General features: G+C 45.5%; 1 protein-coding gene across 3 annotated transcripts in view; it reads right to left on the minus strand.

The window, feature by feature from the left end:
• TBC1D1 (TBC1 domain family member 1) overlaps nt 1-27238 on the minus strand; it is a 187713-nt gene that overhangs the window by 148390 nt on the left and 12085 nt on the right. The window lies entirely within an intron of this gene.

A 27238-nucleotide genomic window follows, 5' to 3' on the forward strand; every position in this document is an offset into this window, starting at 1 on the left:
TACACAAAGCTACTGGCATGGGCCCGGTGAAGTAGCCTAGTGGCTAAAATCCTCACCTCGTGTGCGCTGGGATTCCATTTGGGTGCCCCACGGCCCCACTTCCCATCTAGCTCCCTGCTTGTGGCCTGGGAAAGCAGAGAGACCCAGAAGAAGCTCCTGGCTCTTGGCTTCTGGCTTCAGATTGGCTCAGCTCTGGCCATTGCAGCTACTTGGGGAGTGAAACCAGCAGATGGAAGATCTTCCTCTCTGTCTCTGCTCTCTGTATATCTGACTTTCCTACTAAAAAAATCTTAAAAGTTACTGGCATGACTTCTTGTGACGTATCTTTTTCATTTCGATTGAGCAAACAGCAGGGAGTGGAGCCCTGTGGCTGTGGGGAAATTCTGCACAGCCCACGGGAGGATATGGCTCACAGTTCGTGGGTTGGACAGAGCATGAGCCAACAGCTACCGCTCTCGCCTCCACATGCCTTCTCCGGACCCCACAGTCCCACTGCCCCAGCCACAGCTCCCACCTGCTGCCCATGGTCCCACAAGCCAGCTCGCCCCTCCAGCTGCCAACACCTCCAGTCTTTCCCTTGGGGGACCACTGGCCCTTCAGCACCCACCCAGTCACGGTCTGGCACAACTGAACTGTCCATTTCCTGCTCAGACAAAACCAGGGCATTCTTTTTACCAGATTCAAAGGCAAATGTTTTCCCAACACTTCCAGACTCTGGGGGATAGTTTGTATAATAGCCAAGATGCCAAGGAAAGAGGAGATTACATTTTAATTAAAATGAATTAATTGCTTTCATGTATCTCCAAAATGTGGCCACTCTAACTGGTACCTTCTTCTAAAGAGCCAATGTTTCTTTGTACAAACAAAATATTGTGGCTTATGCCGTCTGTTATTGCTTGGCTATCAGTGCGTGTTGGAAACCACTTGCGATACTTCGTAATGACGAAGGCCTTTCTCTGTCACCAACATGCCAATGAGTCACAACTGGCTTTTGCTTTTCATTTTGACTGTGACTCCAAATTGGAGGTGTCTCAATTCACTCCTGTTGAGATGATCCATTCATTCTGCTCATTAGGTTCTAGTAAGAAAATGGACTGCCTAATCCATTTCTGGATTTCTGACATTTTGAATGTCAGGCAGAACCACTGCCTGCGGCTGGGCTGTGACGGCACAGATTTCCACATCACAGGCTCTGCTCGTCCTGGATGTCACAGCCTCCTCCTAACACGCCTACGCACTGCGGTGCAGAAATACTGCGGGCAGTAAAGAAGCCCATGGAATCATCCTACTGGCACAGACCCGGCCCTGTGGCGGCCCCAAACAACAGTCACCGCAGGCAAGGGCTAACTTCTGCCTCCAGGCTCCCGGGTCCCATGGGAACAGGCCTGAAGGCTGATTTTCAGGCTAATCTTGGTGTTTGATTTGGGCCAGCTATCTAACCTCCTGCCAGTACATTATCTGGCTTACGGCTCTAATGTTTGCTTTTTCATATGCTTTTTTCCAGGTAAAATTACAAACAACCAGTTCTCCTTTGCTGAAGCTCAAATCACCTGTTGGAGCAACCACTCTGCTTTGTGTCAACCGTCACCTACAAGTATCTCACATACATACCGAGGGGCCCCCTGGGCTCCGAGTGGTCAGTGCCTCACCCCCACAACGCCAAACAGCAACAGACACCCAGAACTGACTTCCACAGCAGTCAGCTGAGGATGGTTGGTTCTAGAACTCTGCTTTTTAGAATCCCAGCAACCTATGATTTAGGAATTTTTTTCTTACGAAGAGCAGAGCCACGCAGCAGGCAACCACAACAGGAACCTGCCTCTTCAATGGCTTACATCAATTAGGGGAGGTGAGTGAGTGTCATCTCACCAATAGAACCCAAATCTTGCTCACCCATCAAAGATGGATGCTGGGAAGGGCACTGTGGCATAGCACAATAAGCATCTGCCCATGGTGCCAGCATACCACAGCACCTCTGGTTCAAGACCTAGATGTTCCACTTCTGGTCCAGTCTCCTGCTAATGGCCTAGAAAAGTAGCAGTGGTCCACGTACTTGGGTCCCTGAACCATGTAGGATATCCAGAAGCAGCACTTGGTTCTTGGCTTTGGATCAGCTCCGCTCTGACCCTTGTAGTCATTTGGGGAGTGAACCAGAAGATGGAAGATCTCTCTCTCTCTCTTTCTCTATAACCTTGCTTTTCAAATAAAATTAAAATTTATCTTAAAAAAACATTAAAAAGATGACAGATACCATCTCATCCCAATCTAAGGAGGGAATCCTGAGTTATTCTGAACATAGCACATGCAGCTAGAAGAGTGGAAAAAGCAAACTGCTTACTCTATTGGGCAGGCAGCTGCTCTCCACCCTCAAGCCGTGAGCAGCCAGCAACACCGTGTAGGGTCAGGGCTTATCCACTCGATTCCAATAAGAACCACCAGACTGCAGGCCTCCTCTGTCAGTTACACACACCATGGACTTCCAGGAAGTCCAGGCCCAGGCGTTTTGATGATTCTTGCCTGGGAAGTTTCCTTGAAGTAATGTGAGAGAACACACTCCCAGATGGTAACCGTGGTGAGTTCTTGAGGTAGAACAGGGCTTAGAAAGTCCAGAGGGGACTCACAATTGCAATTATATTTTTTTTAGATTTATTTCATTTTTAAATAATTTCTAAAGATTCCTTTTTTTATTGTTGCAAAGTCAGATATACAGAGAGAAGAGACAGAGAGGAAGATCTTCCGTCCGATGATTCACTCCCCAAGTGACCGCAACAGCTGGCGCCGATCTAAAGCCAGGAGCCAGGAACTTCTTCCAGGTCTCCCAAGCGGGTGCAGGGTTCCAAGGCTTTGGGTCGTCCTTGACTGCTTTCCCAGGCCACAAGCAGGGAGCTGGATGGGAAGTAGGGCCACTGGGATTAGAACTTGCACCCATATGGGATCCCGGAGCATTCAAGGCAAGGACTTCAGCTGCTAGACCACTGCACCGGATCCAGATTTATTTCATTTTATTTTCTAAAGATTTATTTATTTTTATTGGAGAGGCAGATTTTAAAGAGATAAGGAGAGACAGAAAGATCTTGATCCAGTGGTTCATTCCTATGACTGGAGTTGAGCTAAGCTGAAGTCAGGAGCCAGGAGCTTCTTCTTGGTCTCCCACGCAGGTACAGGATCCCAAGGCTTTGGATCTTTCTCTATTGCTTTCCAAGGCCACATGCAGGGAGCTGGATAATAAGTGGGAACAGCTGGGATAAGAACCAGCATCGATATAAGGGATCCTGGAACATGCAAGGCAAGAACTTTAGCTGGCACATACAAGGACTTTAACCACTAGGCTACCGCATCAGCCCGATTTATTTCATTTTCTATCTGAAAAGCAAAGTTACAGGGAGAAGAGAGAGAGAGATTCTATCAGCTGATTCAACTCCCCAAATGGCCACAACAGCCAGAGCTGAGTACTAAGCCATGCTATTATCTCTGCTGTCTTTGAGGAAAGCAAGGACTTTTCTGAGGCCTCTGGCCTTGAGCCAGAGCAGACCAAAGCCTGCGTGAGAACAGTCACTCACCATCATTCTGTGAACAGGTGTGCTGCTGGAGCAACAACGTGAAGGCGTCACTGTCCCCAAACAGATGACAGTGCCACAGTGAAGACAAGACAGTGGGGGCTGGCACTGTGGCATAACCAGGAAAGCATCCCACATGAGTGCTGGTTCACACAGCAGCTGCTCCACTTTTGACCAAGCTCCCTGCTGTTGGTTCCTGCCATCCACGTGGGAGAACCAGCTGAGGCGCTTGGCCTTGACCTGGCCCAGCACTGGCCATTTGGGCCTTTTGGAGTATGAATCAGTAGATGCAAGAACCCTGTCCGTATCTCTTCTTTGATGTGACTCTGCCATTCAAAGAATCAATACATCTCTCAAAAGAAAAGTAAGAAATGACAGTGCCCGGAAAGTATCCATCAGGAAGACTTCCTGAACTGGGGAGGGGCTGAGCTCTGAGGGCAAGTCAGAGTGGGCCAACTGAGGAGGCATTCCGAGCAGATGGTCAGCGCCTACTGTTTTCTGCAAGTACAACAGAGCACTGACGTTAGGAACAAGCGGGCCGGCATCCGGGGTGTCAGCAGGCGGGAGGGATAAGATAACCACGAGGCTGCGCAATGTTGAAGCAGAAGTGGCAGCAGAAGGGTGAATTTTCAGTCGTGGGGGGCTAAATGAAGAGTTCTACAGCTGTTGGGTGGAATGAATTGAGGAACAAAACAGCGGGGTCCCAGGGAATATTTAAGAGGTTGCTCAAGCGATTCAGGGAAGGAACACTAGGAGAAACTGCTGAAGAAGCGGGCACATCCAAAAGACACACAGCAGAGGCTTGAAGCAAGGGGGCTTTGGGATTTATGCTTGTCCGTGGGATGAAGGAGACAGAGAAGTCTGAAGGATTCTCGGTTTTCTGGTGCTGGGGTGAGGCCAGTGGCCACGCAAAGGAAACACGTTGGGGATGAAGTGACTTTGGCTGGATCAGAGAGACGGCCTGGCTGGCAGCTGGTGATGTGGTTTTGGCTTTCTGTGCGGAAGAAAAGGTCTCTGAGATCCTGGGGACAGCTGTGAGATGGCCCTGGGGCCCAGACAGCCAGGAGTCGGAATGTGCTGTTGTTACAAATCTGCTTTGCTCCTCTCTGGAGAAGGAGCGAGGTCAGGCTTGCCTGTGAGACTGGTTTAACCAATGAAATGGGAGTGGAAATGACACGGGTCAGCTCCTTTGGGAGCTGCAGCTTCAGGGTTCAAGGTTCTCCATGGTGTCTTCCTCTCCTGCTGGGACGGACACCAATGTTCCAGAGAAACAGGGAGGCTGTTCAGTTGGTCTGGGATGTTAGAAGCCCTGAGATTTGGGGGTCCTTTGTGACTATCATAAAAAACAAGCTTCCTCCAATGGACTGGGGTGCATGTGAGAAGCGGAGACCTAGGAGAGACTCCGGACGATAAGCAACGTTGCAGGATCAGCCAGTAACAGGAAGCCTGTAAGAAACGCCCCTAACCACTCTCCCTAACACACAGGAACCTCTACAAAGCAGGCTTGGGTAGACTCCCTCTGCTGGCTAGATCAGATTTCCAGTCCACCAAAAGCCAACTGTGCTTCTCATTTCCTGCTCATTCTCCTTCCAACTGAAGCATCAACCTGAAGGCCTGGGGGCACGCCTCTGTCCAACTGTCCCTGGCCTAGCTTGGGACTCACTATTCCCCTCACTCCTTCTACTTTCCCATCCTTTCCTTGAATTCATTTACAGCGACCTTGTTTTTGCTCTTGACCCCAGTCTGGCATGGGGTTGTCTTGGCAGCCTGACATTCAACTTGCCCCTGGCATGGCCTGGGGGACACCCTGCACCTGCACAGGCCGCATGCCCGTTGTTACACATCCTGAGCTTTGGGTCTGGCTCCTGGATGTGTCCCTAGATAGTCAGCCATCTGCCATCTGACCTTCCAGGATTCCAGCAAAGCTGGTTCCCCTTTGACCCCACTCTGCCCTTGGCCTCCGTGTGCAGACGCTTACACACTGGATGGTGATGGCTGAAACTTATCCACTGGCTGTTACCAGTCTACCCACAGGGAGAACATACTGTTCACCCAGGACAAAGTCATGTCTGTGTTTTTTTTTATGCCAAACACATGTGATACAAGCAGCTCTGGTTATACAGCCCCCTGGGTCCCCCAGTTTCTAGGCTTCTGAGATATTCTGCTCCTTCCATGGTGTCACTCTGTCCATCTGAAAGTATCTTTTTCTCCAGAGTAAAATGACTACGTGACTTCTCGGGGTTTAGGTCCAGCCTGAACGGGAGCACTGTCAGGTCCCCTGGGCAGACACTGGGTCAGGCATGGGTAATCCAGTCCACCCAGGAGGATTAGCACTGAAGAAGCGCCAGACTCATGAATCACTGCTCTCTTTTCTAATGCTGACGCATGGCCCAACATTTTGTACATATTGTTCACAGCAGTAGCTACTAACTCAGTCTTGCCGAAGGCCTGTTACTTGGTGGATGATGTGCTCAACATTTACAGGGGACGGGGGAGGGAGGATGTCTTCAAAAAGTCTTGGAAAACACATGGCATGAAAAAACTACGCATACATATCATACACTTTCTTTAAACCAAAAGTTCCATTTTTTCACAACTTCAAAAACAATTTCAGGAGAGGGTGCCATGGCCTAGTAGGCTAGGCCTCTACCTGAGGCAGTGGTATCCTGTACAGGCCCTGGTTCATGTCCTGGCTGCTCCATTTCTGTTCCAGTACCCTGCTTGTAGCCTGGGAAAGCAGTGAAAGATGGCTTAGGCCCTTGGGCCCCTGTACCCATGCGAGAGATCCAGAGGAAGTTCCTGGCCCCTGGCTTCAGATCTGCTCAGCTCCAGCCATTGCAGTCATCTGTGCAGTGAACCAGAGAACGGAAGATCACTCTTCTTGTGTCTTTCCTTCTCTCCGTAATAAATCTGTTAAAATTTTGATCCATTTTTCAGAGACAGGTATACACACACACACACACACACACACACACACATACACAAAGTAAGAAAGAGAGAGAGAGCTTCTATTCACTCTCCACACACCTAGCGGTTAAAGTCCTCCGCCTTCCTGGATCGCATATGGGCGCCAATTCTAATCCTGGCGACCCCAATTTCCATCCAACTCCCTGCTTGTGACCTGGGAGGGCAGTCGAGGACAGCCCAAGGCCTTGGGGCCCTGCACCTGCGTGGGAGACCCAGAAGAAGCTCCTGGCTTCCTGGCTCCGGATTGGCTCAGCTCTGGCCATTGCACCAGCTTGGGGAATGAAATCAGCAGATGGAAGATCTTCCTCTCTGTCTCTCCTCCTCTCTATTTATTAGAGTTTCCTAATAAAAATAAATATCTTATTTAAAAAGAAAATTTTTTAATAACTTCATGAGTTTTACCAAACTTTAGAAAGTGTAATTACTCCAAATATGCGCCCAACTTGTTCAAATGCTTGGTATTTAATAATTAACTCAAATTTAAGTCAGTTATGATTCAATGAGGTGATTTTGCTTATGCTTCTCCAAATAACAATTAAAGCTAAACAAAAAACTGGAACCGTTGGTACCACTGAGTTGTGGAGCTTATGAACCCTATGCTTTTTGTCAATACAAATACACACACACATAACACACAAGTCTGCCTTCCAGATAGATGACTTTGGTGAATTTAAAAATTGAACACACAAGTATATACATTTCCCTGAAAGTTTTGTGTTTTAAAACGTTAGTACATTATGAGGACATTTCTACTAGTTGAAAATCAAAGCTGAAACCAACAGAGCTGATCACCTACAAATGATCAACATTAAAAGAACTACGTGAAATGCAGGTAAGTGTAGAGACTTCACTGTTCTTTCTTTGAGGCCTTCTTGTCTGAACCCCACAAGAACTTTAGTGAGCACCAAAACTGGCCATTTTGAAAACCTGGCATTGTGGCATAGTGAATAAAGCTGCCACCTGCAATGCTACCATCCCATATGGATGCCAGTTCAAGTCCTGGCTGCTCTACTTCCCAAACAGCTCTATGCTAAAGGCCTGGGAAGGCAACCAAAGATACCTCCAGTATTTGGGCCTCTGCCACCCACATAGGAGACCTAGATGGAGCTGCTGGCTTCAGCCTGGCCCAGTGCTAGGCACTGTGGCCACCTAGAAAGAGAAAGAAAAGGGAATCTCTCTCTCTCTCTTTCTTTCTCTCTGATGTAGACTTTCTAAACAAATAAGTCTTTTTAAAAAAACTGGCTAGTTTGAGATTTATTCTTTTTCTCCTTTCTTCCTCAACAATCATGAGAGGACAGCATTTTTGTTGAGGTTACAACAAAGTGACAAAGCCACTGCAAAAGTCAGTTAACTCCCAGCACATACTGAGGAACCGGCTGCCGGGGCATCTCCAACTTCATACTTAACTCTGGGAAGTCTGGTAGGAGAGTTTCTTTTATTTGAATTTTTGACATCCTATATTTGTACGTTCAATATTTTAAAAATGGCCTAAATGAGAATTAATCAACATACAATGATCTTCATAGATTTAAAAATACTCAATGTGATAGAATTTTGACATTTGTATGTGCCTGTGAAACCATTACAGAGTTATGACAATGAAGATATCCATTGCTTCCAACAGTTTCCTTGAGGTTTTGTAAACCTTCCTTACACTTCTACCTTGCCCAGTTACCGGGCAGTCACTGAGCCGCCTCTGTCACAAGAGTTTCCACTCTCTAGAATTTTACACAGTAAATGGAATAACACAGTACACACTCCCTTGAAATGCTCTGAGTTGCACATAGCAGTAGTGCACTCCTTCTAAGGCTAAGTCACGTTCTACTGTGTGGATACACCACTGCTTATTTACCCATGGCCCACGACCCTGCTGACGGCCTCTCCCTGAACATGTTCAAAACATTTTATTGTGGGCCTGGCAGCGTGGCCTAGCGGCTAAAGTCCTCGCCTTGAACATGCCGGGATCCCATATGGGCGACGGTTCTAATCCCAGCAGCTCCACTTCCCATCCAGCTCTCTGCCTGTGACCTGGGAAAACAGTCGAGGAAGGCCCAATGCCTTGGGACCCTGCACCTGCGTGGGAGACCTGGAAGAAGTTCCTGGTTCCCGGCTTCAGATCGGCACAGCACTGGCCATTGCACTCACTTGGGGAGCTGGGAACCATTGGACAGAAGATCTTCCTCTCTGTCTCTCCTTCTCTCTGTATATCTGACTTTGTAATAAAAATAAAATAAATCTTAAAAAAATTATTGTGAAAAATAACAAGCATGTAGAAAAGTGCATAAAACCACTGAACAGATTACATAAAAACAGGTTTACATGTAACCTGTAAAGAAATGGATGACTGCCTTCTACCCAAGGACCCTTCCCCTTCATAATCAAGTCTCAGTCTTCTTGAAAAGGCAGCGACCCCTAACTTCTAAGTACGTAGCCCTAACATGTCAGTTCCTTTTCACACATGGTGAAGCAGTCATATAGAGCCATGCAGCACGTAATCTGAAGCATCCGATTTCCTTTGCTGAGTGTGGTTCCTAGAATTCATCCATGGATTACCCATACCTGTAGTCCATTCTTTCTAATGGCTATGTAGTGTCCTATTGTATCTCACCATCCGTCCTACCTCTGATGGCCAAGTGAGCTGTTTTTAGTTTTTAGCTATTACAAGCTATGTTGTAACAAACTTTCCATTCAGCACTTTGTGCATTAGTGTGCACAAAACCCACAGGGAATATTTTTAGAAGTGGAACTGCTGGGTCATAGGATCTGTAAGCATTTACCTTTTGTGGATCGCAGCAAGCCATTGTTCAAAATGCTAGCGTTTTATGCTTGCTTTTTTTCTTTTATTTTTCCCATCTCTCGCCCCTATTTTTTATTCCTTTTCACTGTGCTTCAAAGACTTCACCTTTTTTCTTTCCCAAAAGAAAGCTCAGTAAGGTTCCTCAGTGGACTACAACAGACTTGTTTATTCATGCTAGGGTGAACTAGAGCAGACATTTCTTGTCTGCGGTCCAATACAAGTCAAGATCCAATTCAGCAGCTAGAGAGAAACAGAGTTGAATTTTATACTGCACACCGAAGATTTCATCTTGCATATGTTAAGAAAATATAGTCTTCCCTTTTCATGTTGATTACCTGAAATCTTGGATAACTTACCCATCTGCCACAAGCAAGTGGGTCAGAGTGTCCAGCGTGTGATCCTACAGCCAACCTGCATCAGCATGACCTGGGACCGTACGCCAGCGATGCAGGTTGCCAGGGTTCATGGGGGTGGGGAGGCTAAGGGGCTTGCATTTTTTTCAATGAAAACCCTACAGAGGCTCTAGGGCATGCTAAATCTTGAAACCACTGGTAAGATGCTGCATAGGATTACATTTTAACTTTCATGGATGACCATTTTAGGACCTAATCCTTGAGTTTCTTCTTTCTGTCATCCAAAATTTTAATGCATAAATGTTACTTTTTAAAATGTGCACTTACAAATTATCTTCAATTACTTCCAGCTCAGAAGCTGGGATGGGAGACAGACACCAGAGCATTGGTAGATGAGTGTTGAGTAGATACACAGACAGCAAAAGCAGCTCAGTTGTCCCTTAGCTATAGATACTACTAACCTAATCATACTTCATCAGAGATGAAGAAGGTACACATTGCTGTATGTGATATTGCATTCATCCATCTTACAGTTTCTTCATCACAAATTTAATCCCTATTAAATGGTGACTTTGATGGGCTTGGTGTAGTAGTAGAGAATTAAGTTTCCTTCCTTCCTTGCCTGCAGTCCCCAACCCAAGCCTGGAGCCTTCAAGGCTTCAGAGAGCTCTGCCTATGTGTCTTCATCTTTACTGCAGGTTCTTGGCCCAACAGGATAAGAAGTCAAAACAGAGGTATAAATGCAGTGCCCAAGTGAGAGCAGAGAGAGTGAAGAGGCAAGCACACATGAGTGGGCTGCTCCACACAGGGAGATGACCTGTCATGAGTGGCCCAGGGGGTTGCCTGTGAGGAGAGAGTGGGAAGTGACTAGTGAAGCAGCCACAAAGCTTGGTCCCAAAGCTGAGAGCAGAAGACGGGTTTCTCACACTACCAGACTCCTTTAGGAGATGGCAGTGGTGCCCGAATCAAATACACAAACCTGGTGGGGTTTAACATCTATGTGGAGTAAAGTTACCTGGGAGTTTCAACCCCACTCCATGTGGAGTTTCACCTGGAGGCAGCCTTCAGGGTCTCCTCCTTCCTGGCCCCAGGTTCGACACAGATGTACCATGGGAAATCGGGCACTGGTTGACCAGTAACAGGATGCAGTTACACTACAATGTTGCACAAAAATTGTGAAAACAAATTCTTCCAGCTTCATTTCTCGCTGCCCGACTCCCTGCCTGGTTTCTTGTATCAGTTTGCTCAACCTTGGATTTCAGGTGTTACCTGCCTTAAAGAAGTGTGGTAGTACAAAAAGAAAAAGCATGTGGCCAACAAAAAGTTCTCATCACTATAACGGTATTCATTTCAGCAATAGGAAAGAAACTGCAGTAGGTTTAAAGTCAGACTTCTTATATTGTAACTAAAGCTCTGGCCACCCAGCAAGGATTGCACAGTACTCCTGGCCAGAGAAGCCAGGCGCTGCTCTCCTGCCAATCGGTCTAGAAGAAAACTGGCACAAGGCAGCTGCTGACAGGATGCAGACAAGGTCCAAAAGCAAAATTCACATTTCCAAAAAACACACACAGCAAGGCTTTACGGCCTGAGTGCAGTGAGTAAAAGCAAAGCATGCACGAACTGTCCAAGAAGCAAAACAGAGGCCCTCAGTGCAGGGACTAAGAAACTAGACAGAGACAGATTCAACAATCACATGTAAAAGCACAAAAAATTCAGGTTCTCCTTGTTACATTTACCTGAACTGTGATATCAACCGTCAGACAAGAAGGCAAGGCAGTTAACATGCTGGCTAAGACATCCGCCTCCCTTACTGGAATAGCTGGGCTTGGATGCTGGATCCACTTCCAGCTCCTGCCTTGACCTAAGGTGGAGCCTGCCAGGCAGCAGGGGATGGCTCAAGTCACCAGGTTTCTACCCTCTGGGGTGGGGGACCTGAACCGAGTTCCTGCCTCCTGGCCTTGACCTGGCCCAGCCCCAGCCTCTGTGGACATTTGCAGAGCAAACCTGAAGATAGAAGTTCTGTCTGCCTGTTCAATAGACGAAAATAGTAAAATCTTCCCTTTAAAGTTTACAAAACACTATACAGGTTTTTTGTTGTTTGTTTGTTTGTTTTGTTTTTGCAGGCATATACCAAGCATAGAGTCCAGGCATCTTATTGTCCAGATACATTCAACGGTTTCTTGGGGAGACCATCTCTGGTCTGAAGGCTGAGCTGGCAGAGTATCATCCCGGCCAATTAAAAGCCCCAACATAACATCAAGAACAATTTGCAACATTATGAAGTTCATTGACATGGTATTAAGTAACCAATATGTTAAAAAAATGCAGGTTTTTAACCTCATCCTGTGACTACTTCATTGACATTTCAATTTTAGTTTATAAACAACCAGCTTCTACACACCTTAAAATGGCGATAGGGAGCTATTCAGCTGTCTCGTGTCTATTTTCATTTTAGTATTTAGCAGTTTATAGCTTGGAACCAGACAGGAAACAGTCAGCGTGGACTCACACATACCCTACTAGGTAGGACGCAAAGATAAGTTACTCCCCACTAAGGCACTGGCAATTTCTCTGCACACCGCTCCTAAACCTGTTCTACACCTCAACTGTTGATACATGCCTTGTTAGAGTTATAAATCAGTTTGGACTATCCTAAAATCTGCCAAGTTCAGTAAAAATTATGCTTTAAAACTATACTGTTTTTTTAAACATTCAAACATCTGGCATTTACTTATCCCTGTTGGATGCAATCACATTAGTGTGCATGAGGTGTTTTAAAAAGTGATTCCATGAGAGAAAGGGCATTTCTAAATTTTAGCTGACTTTCAGAGGATAATCATATTAAAGCTCAGGCCTGGCACAATAGCCTAGTAGCTAAAGTCCTCGCCTTGCATGTGCCAGGATCCCACATGGGTAACGGTTCTAATCCCAGTGGCCCCGTTTCCCATCCAGCTCTCTGCTTTTGGCCTGGAAAAGCATTCAAGGACAGTTCAAAGCTTTGGGACAATGCACCTGTGTGGGAGACCTGGAAGAAGCTCCAGGCTCCTGGCATCGGATCAGCTCAGCTCCGGTCATTGCAGCCACTTGGAGAGTGAATCATCACACAGAAGATCTTCCTCTCTGTCTCTCCTCCTCTCTGTATACCTGCCTTTCCAATAAAAATAAATAAATCTTACAGTAAGTAAATAAAATACAATAAATTTTAAAAAATTATATTAAAGCTCACGCAATAGTTAACATTTTATATTCTAGTTGTTCCTGCTTCATGCCAGATCCTGTGGGTATTTTAAACTTTTATCCTTGCCACAGTCTAGGCCAGTGGTACTGTTATAAGCCCCATTTCATAGATGTGGATGGACGCAGGCACAGAGAGACGCACCTTTCCCAGAGTCCTTAAGCTAGTGACTCCAGAGCAAGAGCTTTTCATCCCATTTGCACACACCAGTCATTACCGTCCTTGTGAACAGACAATGATGATCGCACTCCCAACCTCACAGCATTTTTCAAAGTGCATTAGCCAGACAAAAGCGCAAGGATTTATATCTAAGCAGCTTGGCTTCACTCCGCAATTTCCACAAAATTACATTTTATTTGCATAATGGCATAACGATTGTTTCTAACATGAAGAATTCGCCTACATCTGAGACGATGTAATTGCTGTATTTGCTTTAATAAAAATATCACTGGAGCAAAACAAAAAACTGGGATGCTTATAACTGGAACCGTGGAGCCGGGCTCCAAGATCAAAGAAAGCAGAGGCCGAATCACAATAGATATGAAACAGGGCATGAGAGAGCTTCTGAGGGGGAGCCCTGAGGATGGAAGACTTGAAGCAAAGAGCCCCCGTAAGTTTCAATATTACTTATTAGAGAGACAAAGATAAAGAGGTCTCATCCATTCATCCCTAGCAAGACCCCCCCCAAACCAAGGCTGGGCCACACCAAAGCCTTCATCCAGGAAATCTATCAGGGTCTTCCCCTTGAGAGGCAGGGACCTAGCCACCTGAGCCATTACTGCTGCCGTCACGGAGGTATATTAGGAGAAAGCTGGGGTCAGGGGTGACGTGGGAACTGGACTTAAGCACTCTAACATAGGATGCAGCATCTTAATAGCTAGGCTCGAGGCCTCCCTCCCCTAGCAGGTTTGACAATGAAGACCTAATGAACAAATAGGATTTGTTTCTGAGAAAAGGGTTTAGATTCGGATGAGAGAAAATCAGCAGTTTTCAACGGAATCAGCGGTGTTCGGCTCTGTGATTTGGATGCTACTGGGGATGCCGGCAGCCCTTCCTGAAGTGTCTGAGTTCAAGTCATGGCCTCGCTTCTGATTCCAACTTCCTGCCAATGCGCACCCTGGGAAACAGCAGGTGATAACTGAGTTCCCCATGTGGGAAACAGAGACTGAATTCCAAGCTCTTGATTGCAAGTATTTACGGAAACAAAGCCGTAGATAAAAGATGTGTGTGTGTGTGTGTGTGTGTGTGTGTGTCTGCGCACATGCTTGAGTATGACTGCCAAATAAAAATAAATATTTTAAAAATGAACAGAATCATAATTTTAAGTCTGACTTTTTTATTATTCATTAATTACATTGTATTAGTTTCATAGGTACTGGGATTTCCCCCACCCCTCCCCACACCCTCCCCCCATGGTGGATTGCTCCACTCTGTTACATGACCACAGGTTAAGTTCAGTTGACCCTGCAGAAACAAAAAGATAGACCCATATCTATCACCATACACTAAGATCAAATCTAAATGGATAAAAGATCTAAACCTACATCCAGAAAACTTCAAACTTTTGGAAGAAAATGTTGGAAATACTCTGCAAGATCTAGGGGTAGGTCCTGACTTCCTAAAAAGGACACCAAAGGCAATAGCAATCAAGACCAGAATAAACAAATGGGACCTCATCAAACTAAGAAGCTTCTGCACAGCAAGGGAAACAATCAATAAAGTAAAAAAGCAACCCACAGAATGGGAGAAGATCTTCGCGCATGACATAGGTGATAGAGGGCTAATCTCCAGAATATACAAAGAGCTACGAAACAACAAAAATGCCAAAACAAGCAAGCCACTCAAAAAATGGGCACGGGAAATGGGCAGACATTTCACAAAGGAACAAACCCAAATGGCAAATAAACATATGAAACAATGTTCAAGTTCCTTGGCAATAAGGGAAATCCAAATTAAAAGTCTGACTTTTTCTTGCCTCTGTCAGCCTGTGTTAGTCTCGATAGCTGCTAGTAATTAGAGAAATTTCAAGCACCTTGAGGCACAGTGACCAGAGGACTCTAATGTCCTAGATTCTAGCTCTGTGTGGTGATGGCAGTGGTCACGGTGAAGGCAGGACTGAGGTCTAGGTTCAGTCAGTTTTCCAAGGCGACTGGATACTCAGCAAAGAGGAGCAGAGTCGAGAACCACCTTTACCAAGGCTCGCCCAGAATTGGGGCTGCATCAACTTCGACCTGGACACTTTTTAGCAGCAGCATCCCCAAATGACAAAAACCTCAAAAGGTAGGACAGGACCATCACACTAAGTTCTCCATGTTGCTCAGAGAACAAGGATACGAGCCAATCAAGCAAGTCAAGAATGAACTCGCCACTTCTCCACCGGCCAAGTTCCTACTGTCTCCTTCCAATAGGTGCCTTTCTCTGATTTGTAAAAGTTGTCCTGTGGCTTAGGCAGCCCTAGAACATAATAGTTAAGTCCTATGACCTAAAGTGTAGAAGGCAAAAGGTGCCCTAATGGAGGCCTGGAGGGAGGGACGCGAGGCCTGGAGTCCACGTGTGGTCGTGTACATGATGTCTGCTGCTCGTGTTTGAGGTTAGACATTAATGTTTACTGCTGGAACTCAAGCTTGCCTGAGTGCTTCCTCAGCTGGTGCCTTTGTTTCAAGCCCACACACGTTCCTTCCACAAGGCAAATGCAGGTCGTGGACTCTTTCCTTCTAACAATGACAGATCATCATCGTGCCGCTGCTGGACACCATCTGGCAAATTCTGTAAGATGAATGCTCTCCGAAGGCAGAGGCATCAATCTGCAGTAACTGAATTGAGAAATTTAAACATGTCAAAGGGAGATGGCGATGCTTAGGATCAATTTTTATGGAGCAAATTGATAACAAACTATTTCATCTTTTCCAATACAGGATGATATGTCACTTGATTAATTTATTTAGAACGGAGGTGAAGATTAATGGAGTGATTACAGGGCAGCCTTGCCTTTCTTTGTTACATGCTTCTGGTTTTATTTTTTTTCCCAAACTGCCTACAATGATTAGGTCTTGTTTTCTCTTTGCTTCTCTGCCTGTCCCCTTCATCTGCAGACAGGATTGGGTAGGGAGTAGTCTAAATGAACCAGCAGAATTGGTCACCTGCTCGGCAAGACTGTAAGCCTGACAGTGTGAGTGCTGAAGGCAGGATGTTATGTGTGAAACACAGCCCAGGCTCCACACAGTGCATGGAACGCTGCAGGGTGCTGCACTTCCTCTTAGCTCTGTTGTGAATGCGCACCTGTGAGTCCTGGCATGGAGCCAGTGGCTGGCATCCAGCAAACGGTGCCTGTGCTGGACAAAGGGCTACATGACTTTATGAGTGACAGCGGTACCTTAAGACCAGAGTCAGAGAGTGTGCCTGGTCCTGTTCATTCCTCTGAGCCTCAGCTTTCCCAGCAGGAATGCGGGAATAATAAAACAACTTCATACAGCTATTACAAATACTAAATCAAATAATGAGCCTAAGATATTTAGCACAGTACCTGGCATTTAAAACTCACTGGGTTGGCCCAGTAATTTCACTTCTGACCACATTAAGGAACTTCAAAAGGCACATGGAAAATAAAACGACCGAATCAGTTGATTTTATTGAAAACATAATAAAATCCACGTGTATAAAGTTTTTAAAGCATTCAGAAAAAATGTGTATTATGGGGGAAACTATGCATGGATTTCAAAGTTTTGCAGCAAAAAAAAATTTTTTTTAAAGATTTATTTGGGGCCCGGCGCGATAGGGTAGCGATTAAAGTCCTTGCCTTAAACGCACCGGGATCCCATATAGGCAACGGTTCTAATGCCGATGGCTCCACTTCCATCCAGCTCCCTGCTTGTGGCCTGGGAAAGCAGTCGAGGACGGCCCAAGGCCTTAGGACTCTGCACCTGTGTGGGAGACCTGGAAGAGGCTCCAGGCTTCGGATCAGCTCAGCTCCAGCCATTGTGGCCACTTGGGGAGTGAATCATCATCGGACGGAAGTTCTTCCTCTCTGTCTCTCCTCCTCTCTGTATATCTTACTTTGTAATAAAAATAAATAAATCTTTTTAAAAAGTATTTGTTTATTTGTGGCCTGGCACCGTAGCTTAGTGGCTAAAGTCCTTGCCTTGCATGCGCTGGGATCCCATATGGCTGCCGGTTTGTGGTCCAGCTGCTCTCCCTCCCCTCCAGCTCCCTGCTTGTGGCCTGGGTTAATGGTTCATTTTCTTATGTAATTACAGTTGCACATTTCTTATCCAAAATTCTTGGTACAAGAAGTGTTGTGAACTTTGGACTTTTTTTTTTTTTTTGATCTTGGAATGATTGCAAGGACAAAGTGAAATATCTTGGGGAGGGTACCCTAGTGCAAGTATGAAACTCATTCATGTTTCATACACACCTTATACGCACAGCGTGGAGGTAGTTTTACGTAACATTTTTAGTGTGCCTGTAACCTATCACATGAGGTCAAGTGTGGAATCCTCCCACATGGGGCATCCTTTCGGCACTCAGCAGGTGATGGAGTTTGGAGCATTTCAGGCTGCAGACTCCCCAGTTAGGGACGTTCAGCCTGTATTCTTAAAACGAATGATCTTTCACATGGGTAAAGCATAGGCAGCTCATGAACCTGCTTCCTTAAAACCAGAGGAGGAGCTGAATTAAAACGTATGTAGGATCCTGTGCTCACTTCGGCAGTGCATATGCAAAAGCCTGTAGGATCCTCTGTATATCTGCACCTTTGTTACAGTATCAAGTCAAAGGATGGGCTCACAGACTAAATGTGGTGGTGGATGTGAAACTTTTTTTTAAGTTATAAAAAGCCATGTAAATTGGTTGTTATTTTTAATGTCAATGTATGGGGTGGGTTAGAAAGAATAAGACAAAAAATGGAAGGATGCCAAACTCAACAGTTGGGATAAAAATAGAAGAAGGAAGAAAAACTTGAATACACAGAATGGTGATTACATACTGAGTTTCTTTTTAAAAAAGATTTACTTTTTTATTGGAAAGGCAAATATACAGAGAGAAGGAGATAATAGAGAAAGATCTTCTGTCTGCTGGTTCACTCCCCAGTGGCCACAATGGCTGGAGCTGAGATAATGCAAAGCCAGGAGCCAGGAGCTTTCTCCAGGTCTCCCACATGGGTGCACAGGGTCCCAAGGCTTTGGGCCATCCTCAACTGCCTTCCCAGACCACAAGCAGGGAGCTGGATGGGAAGCAGAGCAGCCAGGATATGAACTGGTGCCTATAAGGGATCCTGGCAGATGCAAGGTGAGGATTTAGCCACTAGGCTATTGTGACAGGCCTATATTCTGAATTTCTATCCATCTACTTTTAACTTAAATCTGGCATTTACTCCCTACCAAGCCATTGCCAAGAGTCAGCCATGACTACCCACACCATCATATGTCTGGGATATCTGGCAGGTATTACCTTGACAAACGTCACTATCACGCTTGACATTGCCATGCTTGTGCTTGTTCTTGTCTTCAAACTCCCTCTGCCCTGGCTCCTGGGACACTGCTGCTCCACATTCTCCTGCCTGAGTGTTTCCCTGTGGAGATCCTTCCCCTGTCACATATTCTCCCAGCAGCCCTTTCTCCTGGGGTACTGACTATCGTTTTCATAGTCATGACTACCAAGTATAATCGTCATTCCTCTAGCATGCACCCTGAGTACTCTTCTGTGCTTCAGCCCATCAGATGGTCCTCAGATGACTCCAATACCCCCAAAGGTCTGAAGGGGAAGTCATCGACTGCTCCACTATAAATCTGCACCTTCTTCTTTCAGTCCTCATCTCAGGTGATCATTAGGACTAGAAACCAACTCATTCACTCCCCCTCTTCTGCCACTCTCCCTTTGCGCTGGCTCTGAACTCTGTCCCGTCCTTTGATTGCCATTCCTCCAAAGACAGGCCACACCCCATCCTCTCAACATGGGCTCCAAGGACTCCCAGCTGTTGCAGTGCACAGGGAGTCCACCAAGGGCCCTGGGCATGACTTCACCTCCCGATCTCTTACTAGATCATACGGACTGTGTCCATTCTCCCAACTTCCATCCTCTGCCTCCTGGACTCCACCATCTCCTCCAGGATCTAGGCTTTGCTGGGCTGAATAGCCACTGGGCCTACCAAACAGCCTGACGCAACTGTAAATTTTTTTTTAATGTTGACAGTGCAGAACCAAGCCTCACCAGCTGACAAAGAAGCTAAATGTGAGCATTCTACTTATAAGAAAAATCATGTGTTAACTTTCAACTGATAGAGATTATTTCATGTAATCATTTAGCGCTGATGGAGTCAAAAGAGGGAGAAGCTTATATATCTAAACTAGGAAACAGATGATACTGCAGAATCTGCACTGACAGCATTTATTTTCAGAAACATGCACAGGCATTTTTAACCAGTGATCGCATTTCATGTCTCAGATAGGAGCGGTTGTGCTTTTCCCAGGAGTTAGCTGCAGAGACTCTGTCTCATCAAATTAGAAACTGGAACCTTAAAATTCTTTGGGTTAGTTCTTCTTTTAAACCTTTCATTTCCACAGGTGCATGCTTCCAGTTTTAAAGATAAAAGAAGGAAAGTACAAAACTTCAAAACTCTATAGAGAAGGCATGATCTTGTATGGCCTTTTTTAAAGGATTTAATTTATTCATTCATTTACTTGGAGAGATAGAAAAGAGCTTCCATCCACTGGTTCACTCCCCAAGTGACCACAATGACTGGAGCTAAGCCAATCTGAAGCCAGGAGCTTCTTCCACGTCTCTCACGTGGATGCAGGGTCCGAAGGTCTTGGGCCATCTTCAACTGCTTTCCAGGTCACAGTCAGGGAGCTGGATGGGATGTGGAGTGGCAGGAATACAAACTAGTGCCCATCTAGGATCCAGCACTTGAAGGGGGAGGATTAGCCAGCCAAGCCACAGTGCCAGCCCCTCTTGTACAGCTTTCTCTCTGTTATTCATGAAGTAGAACACTGGGCTGGTGCCGTGGCATGGCAAATTAAGTTGCTGCCTGCAGTGTCAGCATCCCATATGATGACACTTTGAGTCCAGATTGCTCTACTTCCGATCTGGTTCTCCTTTACTCTGCCTGGGAAGCAGTGGAAGAATGTTCAAGTCCTTGGGTCCCTGCATCCAGGTGGGAAACCCAAAAGTTTAGGGTTCCCGACTTCCTCCTGGCCCAGCTCTGGCCACTGCAGCCATTTGGGGAGTGAACTAACAGATGAAAGATATCTCTCTCTCTCACTCACTCACTCACTCTCGATTTCTGGGTGCATCTGTGAAACTGTATCCAGAGATAAGCATTTGACTGGGTGAAACAGACAGTCATCCCTAGTGTTAATAGCCATGGTCTGACACCTTGAGGATTGCATGCAAGATCACGGTGAGGAATTTCCTTTCCACCTGCCTCCTTGAACCGGGACATTGATCTTCACGCAGTTTTGGTGCTTCTAGCTCTCAGGCCTTCGGACCCAGACTACAACTCTGTCACCAGCTCTCAGACCTCCTGTTCCTAGTTCCGCCCTGTGGAGCACTGCTTCATTTGCCATCTTCTTTCAGAACACAGCAGCTCCTCAATCACTGTAAGTGCTTATCGCACAAGCCTCCCTGCATCCCACACACAAACGCACATCTCCACCAACACTGCTGACAGAGGTTTGCTGACTCCTGGCAAGACCACCTTCAAAACTGACATTTGGCACACAAAAATACTGCCATTTTTTCTAGAGGGTGCAACTGTACCTTATTTTTGTCCCCTAACACCCAGCAAGGTGTGTGTCACATTTGTAGTGTCTCAACAGATTCAAGGAAAATCTGAAAATTTTCAAGAACCTACATTATCTGACCATAAGAAATGATGCCTTCCAATGCATGACCGGAGCCAGAGCAGCTGGGAAGGGGTTCCTGCAGGCTTTGCTGCTGTGAGGCCATTTTAGGGGTGCTTGATGACTCACAGTGAGCGGCAAGTCAGTGACCACACCCATTGGACCTCTTGTGTGTCCCGCATCAGCTCCTCCTTCCCCATCCCTCCTGAGTCTCACCTTCAACCCTGCCTCTTCTGAGGCCTCCCAGCAGCAAGCTAGGCCCTACCTGGCCATGTCTGGTTGCTGGCTGTGGATCACAGGCCAAAAAAAAGCATCCAGGTGGAGGAAAGAAATTAAGAAGACAGAAAAAGGACAAAGAGAGGCTTCTATGTTTGTGTACACCCCAGAACAGTAGCCCGCGAGACTCTCGTCCACAGAACATAGGTCTAGACTTAGAAACAGCTTGCTCTGTCAAACAGGACCTTTACAAAAGAGCAAAATTCTACTGGTAGCAACTCAGAGGCTGCCAACCTGTGGCCACTTTGTGATGAATGCTCAGGACTTTTCCAGAAACACTTTCCAGGTAGATGGTTGAGTCAAGGGTTGGCCAGCAGAGGGACAATGTAAGCCACAAAACAAACTTAAATTTTCCAGTAGGCACTTTAGAAGGTAATAAGAGGGCCCAGTGTGGTAACCTAGTAGCTCAAGCCCTCACCTTACATGCACCAGGATCCCATGTGGGTGTGGTTCGTGTCCCAGCAGCCCCGTTTCCTATCCAGCTCCCTGCCTGTGGCCTGGGAAAGCAATCAAGGACCCTGCACCCATGTGGGAGTCCCAGAATAAGCTCCTGGCTCCTGGCTTCGGAGCAGCTCAGCAACGGCCATTGTGACCACTTGAGGAGTAAATCAGAGGACAGAAGATTTTCCTCTCTCTCTTCCTCTTTGTAAATTTGACTTTGCAATATAAATAAATAAATAAATAAATAAATATTTTTAAAAGAAGGTAATAGGAAATAAGTGAAATTAACACATTACATAATTTTAACCCAATATATTCATAATATTGCAATTTTTACATATAATTGTAGTGATTAGAGTATTTTACATTCTGAGTTTCAAGCCAAGTCTTTGATATCTGCTGTGTTTCAACACTTTTAGCACATCTCAATTCAAACAACCATATTTCAAGTGCTCAATAGCCTCACGGGCTACTGAGTATTCTACACTGACGGTCCAGGTTATAAATAAATCCGTTCATGATATAAACCAACTTAAAGTTCAAAATTCTCATAAAGTCTATTCTTAGGAGTGGATTTATTTTTTAATCATCAAGTTTAAAGCACTTGGTGACAAATGCAAAGCTCTATAATTACTTAAAGACTTAAAAGAAATATCATGCCCCTATTGCAAAGTAGATTCTTATAAAGCCCTCAGGTTCATTTTTCAAAGTCAAAAATAAATTATGCAATCAATCCAGTGTCATGAATCCAAACCTTCCAACAAATACTTTGGAGTTCATGCAGTCCCAGTCTTTCTTTTTATAGATGAAAAGAATCTGTGCCAACCCTTGCACCCAGCAACTGACTTGAGTCTGGCATGACAGACGGTCAAGTGCCGATGAACTGACACCAATACACTGTGCTGTGCCACCGGGCCCTGAGTCATTGTTGTGGAAACCTTATATAATAAACCAGAATGGGATTAAAGCTGGCCAGTGGAATCGATAAGATGTCCTCCCAAACATAGCTCATTAAACCTTCTCAGAACTATTCCCTCAGTAGCAAGAGACACTGAGATTCAGCAACACGACCACCAAATACCGCAGGGAAACAGACAGGGTACCTGTGTCCACGGAATGATCACCCTTAGGAAGCTCCCACTCACTCTTGTCATTTTCCTTCTCCATTCTAGCAAGGAAAAGTAATGAGCTAGCAAATCAAACAGCGAAACCAGGCATGCACTGGATGCCAGGCTTTATTGAAAGTCCTAAAATAAATGATACATATTCTAATCTGCAAACTGAAAGTCCCAAACAGATGGTGGATTATCAAAACAAATGAACAAAATGCAACAGACAGGACCTATGGTATGGCATAGCAGGTTAAGCCGCCACTTTTAAGGCCTGTGTCCAAGTCCTGGCTACTCCACTTTGGACCCAGCTCCCTGCTATCACATGTGGGAGGGCAGCAGAAGATGACCCAAGTGCCAGGGCCTCTGCTGCTTATATGGGAGACCAGGATGGAGCTCCAGGCTCCTGGTTTCAGCTTGGCCCACCCCAGAGTTTGCAGCCATTTGGGGAGTGAACCAGCAGGTGGAAGATCTCACTCTCTTTCTTGCTCTCATTTCTCCTTCTCTCTGACATCCTGCCTTTCAATTACATAGAAAACAAAACAAAACAAAAACCAATCTTTTTATTTGTCTAGTTTGCAAAGCAGGGTTTATTTAAGGAGAGAGAAAAGGCTCCTGCCCTAGTGTCAGGAAGAGGGCTCCAAGAGAGGAAAGACCCGAAGAGAGAGAGAGAGAGAGAGAGAGAGAGAGAGATCCTTCTTTCACCTCTTAGGTGCTGCACCAAATACCTGCTCACTTTTGCCTCTAAATAAGTTCATATCTTTTTGATATTTCTAATTTCAACTGTAGTGAACACTGATAGGTATACCCACAAGTGAATGCTCTTTGTGAACCACAAGAATGCTCAAGAAAGAAAAGCGGTCCTCCAGCTAAAAAGGGTGGATTGCTGCTCCAATGCCCTGGACCTTGGCAGCCCTTCCATGCAGAACAGCTTGAAGCTATGTAATAGGACATTAATAGGAAATGCAATCGCATGATGTGCTTGCAAAATGATGCTCTATGTTTCTCTTCTCCTTAGACATTCTTAAGCAAATGAATTCAGATGCTAACCAAAGGGTTTCCTCTCAACAAGGAGTTGTATGCTTTGGATCCTGGCAGTCAATGCATAGGGCCCTCTGGCAAGCCTCAATGATGCTAACCTCATCCATTCAGAAGAGGCCTTAACCTTGACCATTAGTCCACTGAACAAACACTGCAAATAGTCCAGAGAAATGACTATCGAGACTCGCATGCTTCTACGGCAGATAATCCTGAGCCATGAGAGGACAGTGCTAGCAGGTGCCAAGAGCGTTATCAGACCCCATGCCACTGGAACAACGGCCAGTATGTTTCCAGTTCCGTTTCCAACAACAAAGAGCAGCCACGGAGGTGCCTCTTCTGCAAGCTCTCCTTTTAATAAAATGAGCTGGATGACAGCAATTTACACTCTGAGTAAGGATCATTTGTTTTGTGAAAACTGTATGTAAACCAAAAGCAATGAGAACAAATTCATATTTCAGCCATGGCAGTTGAAAATAAAGCCAATTCTCTACCTTGGATACAAATGACAGCCCTGATTATAGCAGTGAGTTAACATCGCTTCCTTCCATCAGCTCACTGGGTGATTAGCCAGATCATGTACTCAGATGGCTGTCAGAGGCTTGGGGGAAAAATCAAGTACTGAGCAGCTCTTACACGCCAAACCTTTCCCCAGAGAGACAGTCCTTCCACCAGGCATACCTGGAACACAGATTGGCCAATCCTCTCTTATTTATTCATTCTGAAATTTGCCCAAATCATAAGAGTCATTAGATCGATAACAGCAGTGTTATCAAATGTCTGCCTCATAAGATTTTTTTGTTCAATGAAGACCAGAGTTCATCCTTCAGAGTTAAAGACACACATTCTAGCATACTATTTCTTTCTAGTTAAGATTGGAAATGGGTTTAGAGTGATAGTTCAGTGGCTAAATCCTCATCTTGCATGCACCAGGATCCCGTATGGGCACTGGTTCATATGCTGGCTGTTTCACTTCCCTTCCAGCTCCCTGCTTGTGCCCTGGAAAAGCAGTTGGGGATGGCCCAAAGCCTTGGGACCCTGGACCAACAGAAGAAATCTGGAAGAAGCTCCTGGCTTCATATCAGCTCAGCTCTGGCTGATGGAGCCACCTGGGGAGTGAACCAGCAGACGGAAGATCTTTCTCTCCTTCTCTCTGTAAATCTGCCTTTCTAGTAAAAATAAATGAATCTTTTAAATAGAAAAGGTCTGAAAATGAAATCAGCATATAATTTGCTTCTAGGAAAAGTTTTTGAATAAAAAAAGTTTATAGTAATAAATGCTTACTGATTTTCTCAAATTAAAAAAAAACAATGGGGCCCGGTGCAGTGGCCTAGCAGCTAAAGTCCTCACCTTGAAGTGCCAGGATCCCATATGGGCACCGGTTCTAATCCTGGCAGCCCCAATCCCATTCAACTCCCTGATTGTGGCCTGGGAAAGCAGTCAAGGACGGCCCAAAGCCTTGGGACTCTGCACCCCTGCGGGAGACCCGGAAGAAGTTCCTGGCTCCTGGCTTCAGATTGGCCCAGCACAGGTCATTGCAGTCACTTGGGGAGTGAATCATCAGATGGAAGATCTTGCTCTCTGTCTCTCCTCCTCTCAGATGACTTTGCAATAAAAATAAACAAATCTTAAAAAAAAATAGATAGCCATAGATGCTCACCAACCTTCCTGTTTTGCCTCATTTCTTTTTAGCAGCTCTGTGGGATAAACATACCCCTGTAACACCCCAGCTGCCTGACGCCACCTTATTTACAGGTAGTAGAGACAGGCTTGGCATCCAAGATGCTGGTCCTGCTGAGGTCCCAAGGACAACAGTACAGCGCCCACTGGAGAAGCATGGAGAAGAACTTCAGGTGACTTTTAGCAAGATCAATGGGGGAGCCTGTGGGTGAAAGGGTTTTGTTGACATCCACCTTACGCTTCACTTCCCGAAGCCTTCCTTACATGCCAGGGGTAAGCGAGACTCCATTCTGTGCCTCTCTGTGGCATCCTGTGCTTGAGTGCACAGTCCTGCGCCCTACGGATGCCTCTGTTTTCCACCTAGCCTCTGCCGACATCCGCTCCCATAGTGTCTGGAGCAGCAGTGAGAACCAGAACCAACACATGCGTGCACGAAGTTCAGTCTTCACCTTCTGCCCATTCCCCTCACTCTGCAGACAGCAACATCCGCAGACGCTCAAGTCCCTTAGGGGAAATGCCATTGTATCTGAATATAGCCAACACACATCTCCTGTATACTTTATCTCCAGATTTCAATTACGTATAATAAATATCTGATAAAAATCAGTTTCCACAGGAGGCTCTTACACCTGAGCCAGTATTCATGATACTCTAGAGAAGTGTGGGGAAGAGTATCGGCATCATGATTCATAATGAGCACTTGCAAATATGAAAATCTGGAGTTTTACTGCTGTTTGCCACACAGATTGACCAACATCCTCTCCATGTGTATGGCACATGGCTTGAGTCCAGAGGCTTGTCTGGCACCCAGAGTAGAACAGGGATTCCTCAGGCCATGTTAGATCGAACTGCATTTTTTTCCTAGGCACAGCTGAGTAAGTAGCTAAATGGATTGTATTTTCGAATGCATCCAAATGAATTCTCACAAAATAGACAGAAAAACTTAAATGAGTTCTTTATAGGCTACAAATAATACTCATTGCAATGCAAGCACGAATCACCAGGAATACTGCAGTTGTAGGAACACAGATGTATTTCTCAACCACATCGTAAAACAACAAGCTAATCAGAACTACCATGAAGTTGACATCAGAAAAAGAATGCAAGAGAACCCTTGACAGGATCAAAACTTAAAATTCTGTTCGCTGTCCTTATCGATGACTTCTGCCTCAGTGAACATTAGGCCTTGGAAAACTGGCTAAATGCGTTTCGATACACTTTAGGAAGAGCTTCAGTTTCCTTCATTGGATTGATGACATGTTCGGATGACGGATGTAGAACTTGGCTGCCCACAGAACAAGGTACAAAGGAGTAGCAAAAAACAAAACAAAACAAAACAAAACAAAACAAAACAAAACAAAACAAAACAGAAACAAAGGAGTAGCAACAGCACCTGGCCGCTGATGAGAAATGCTACCTTGAGGTTCGCTCCAGACCAAAAGAATCAGGACTCACATTTGAACAGTCTTTCTGGGTGAGCCACACATGCACGTTTCCATATGAGATACATTGTTTGAGAAAACACACCTTCAATTATACAAATACCAACACTTCAACTGAGATTTGTAGTTTTAGGCAGATCTCACTCTCAAATGTTTCTACTTTGACTTCTAATTTCTAGTATCTGTTATCACTTGCCATCAAAAGAAACTATCTAGATAAACATACAAGAAACTAATCTGGGAATACCTCAAAGTATCTTTGGAGATCTCCCCACTTGAACTGCTGGACTCAGAATTCTAACCAAGAAAAGACAGAAGACAGAATAGGACAATCATTCATCTCAGCTACATGTTGGCAGCAAAATATGGGACAAATGGAGACTTCATGATGGACCATATCAATCAGTGGACCACCTCATCGAGCGAAACTTGCAGTGACTCATAACTGGAGAACTATTAACACCACTTGAGCACATATCTCAGAGCATGCCCCACATCCAGGACTTGG

This window comes from Ochotona princeps, chromosome 11, assembly GCF_030435755.1.
Source record: "Ochotona princeps isolate mOchPri1 chromosome 11, mOchPri1.hap1, whole genome shotgun sequence".
Taxonomy (NCBI): domain Eukaryota; kingdom Metazoa; phylum Chordata; class Mammalia; order Lagomorpha; family Ochotonidae; genus Ochotona; species Ochotona princeps.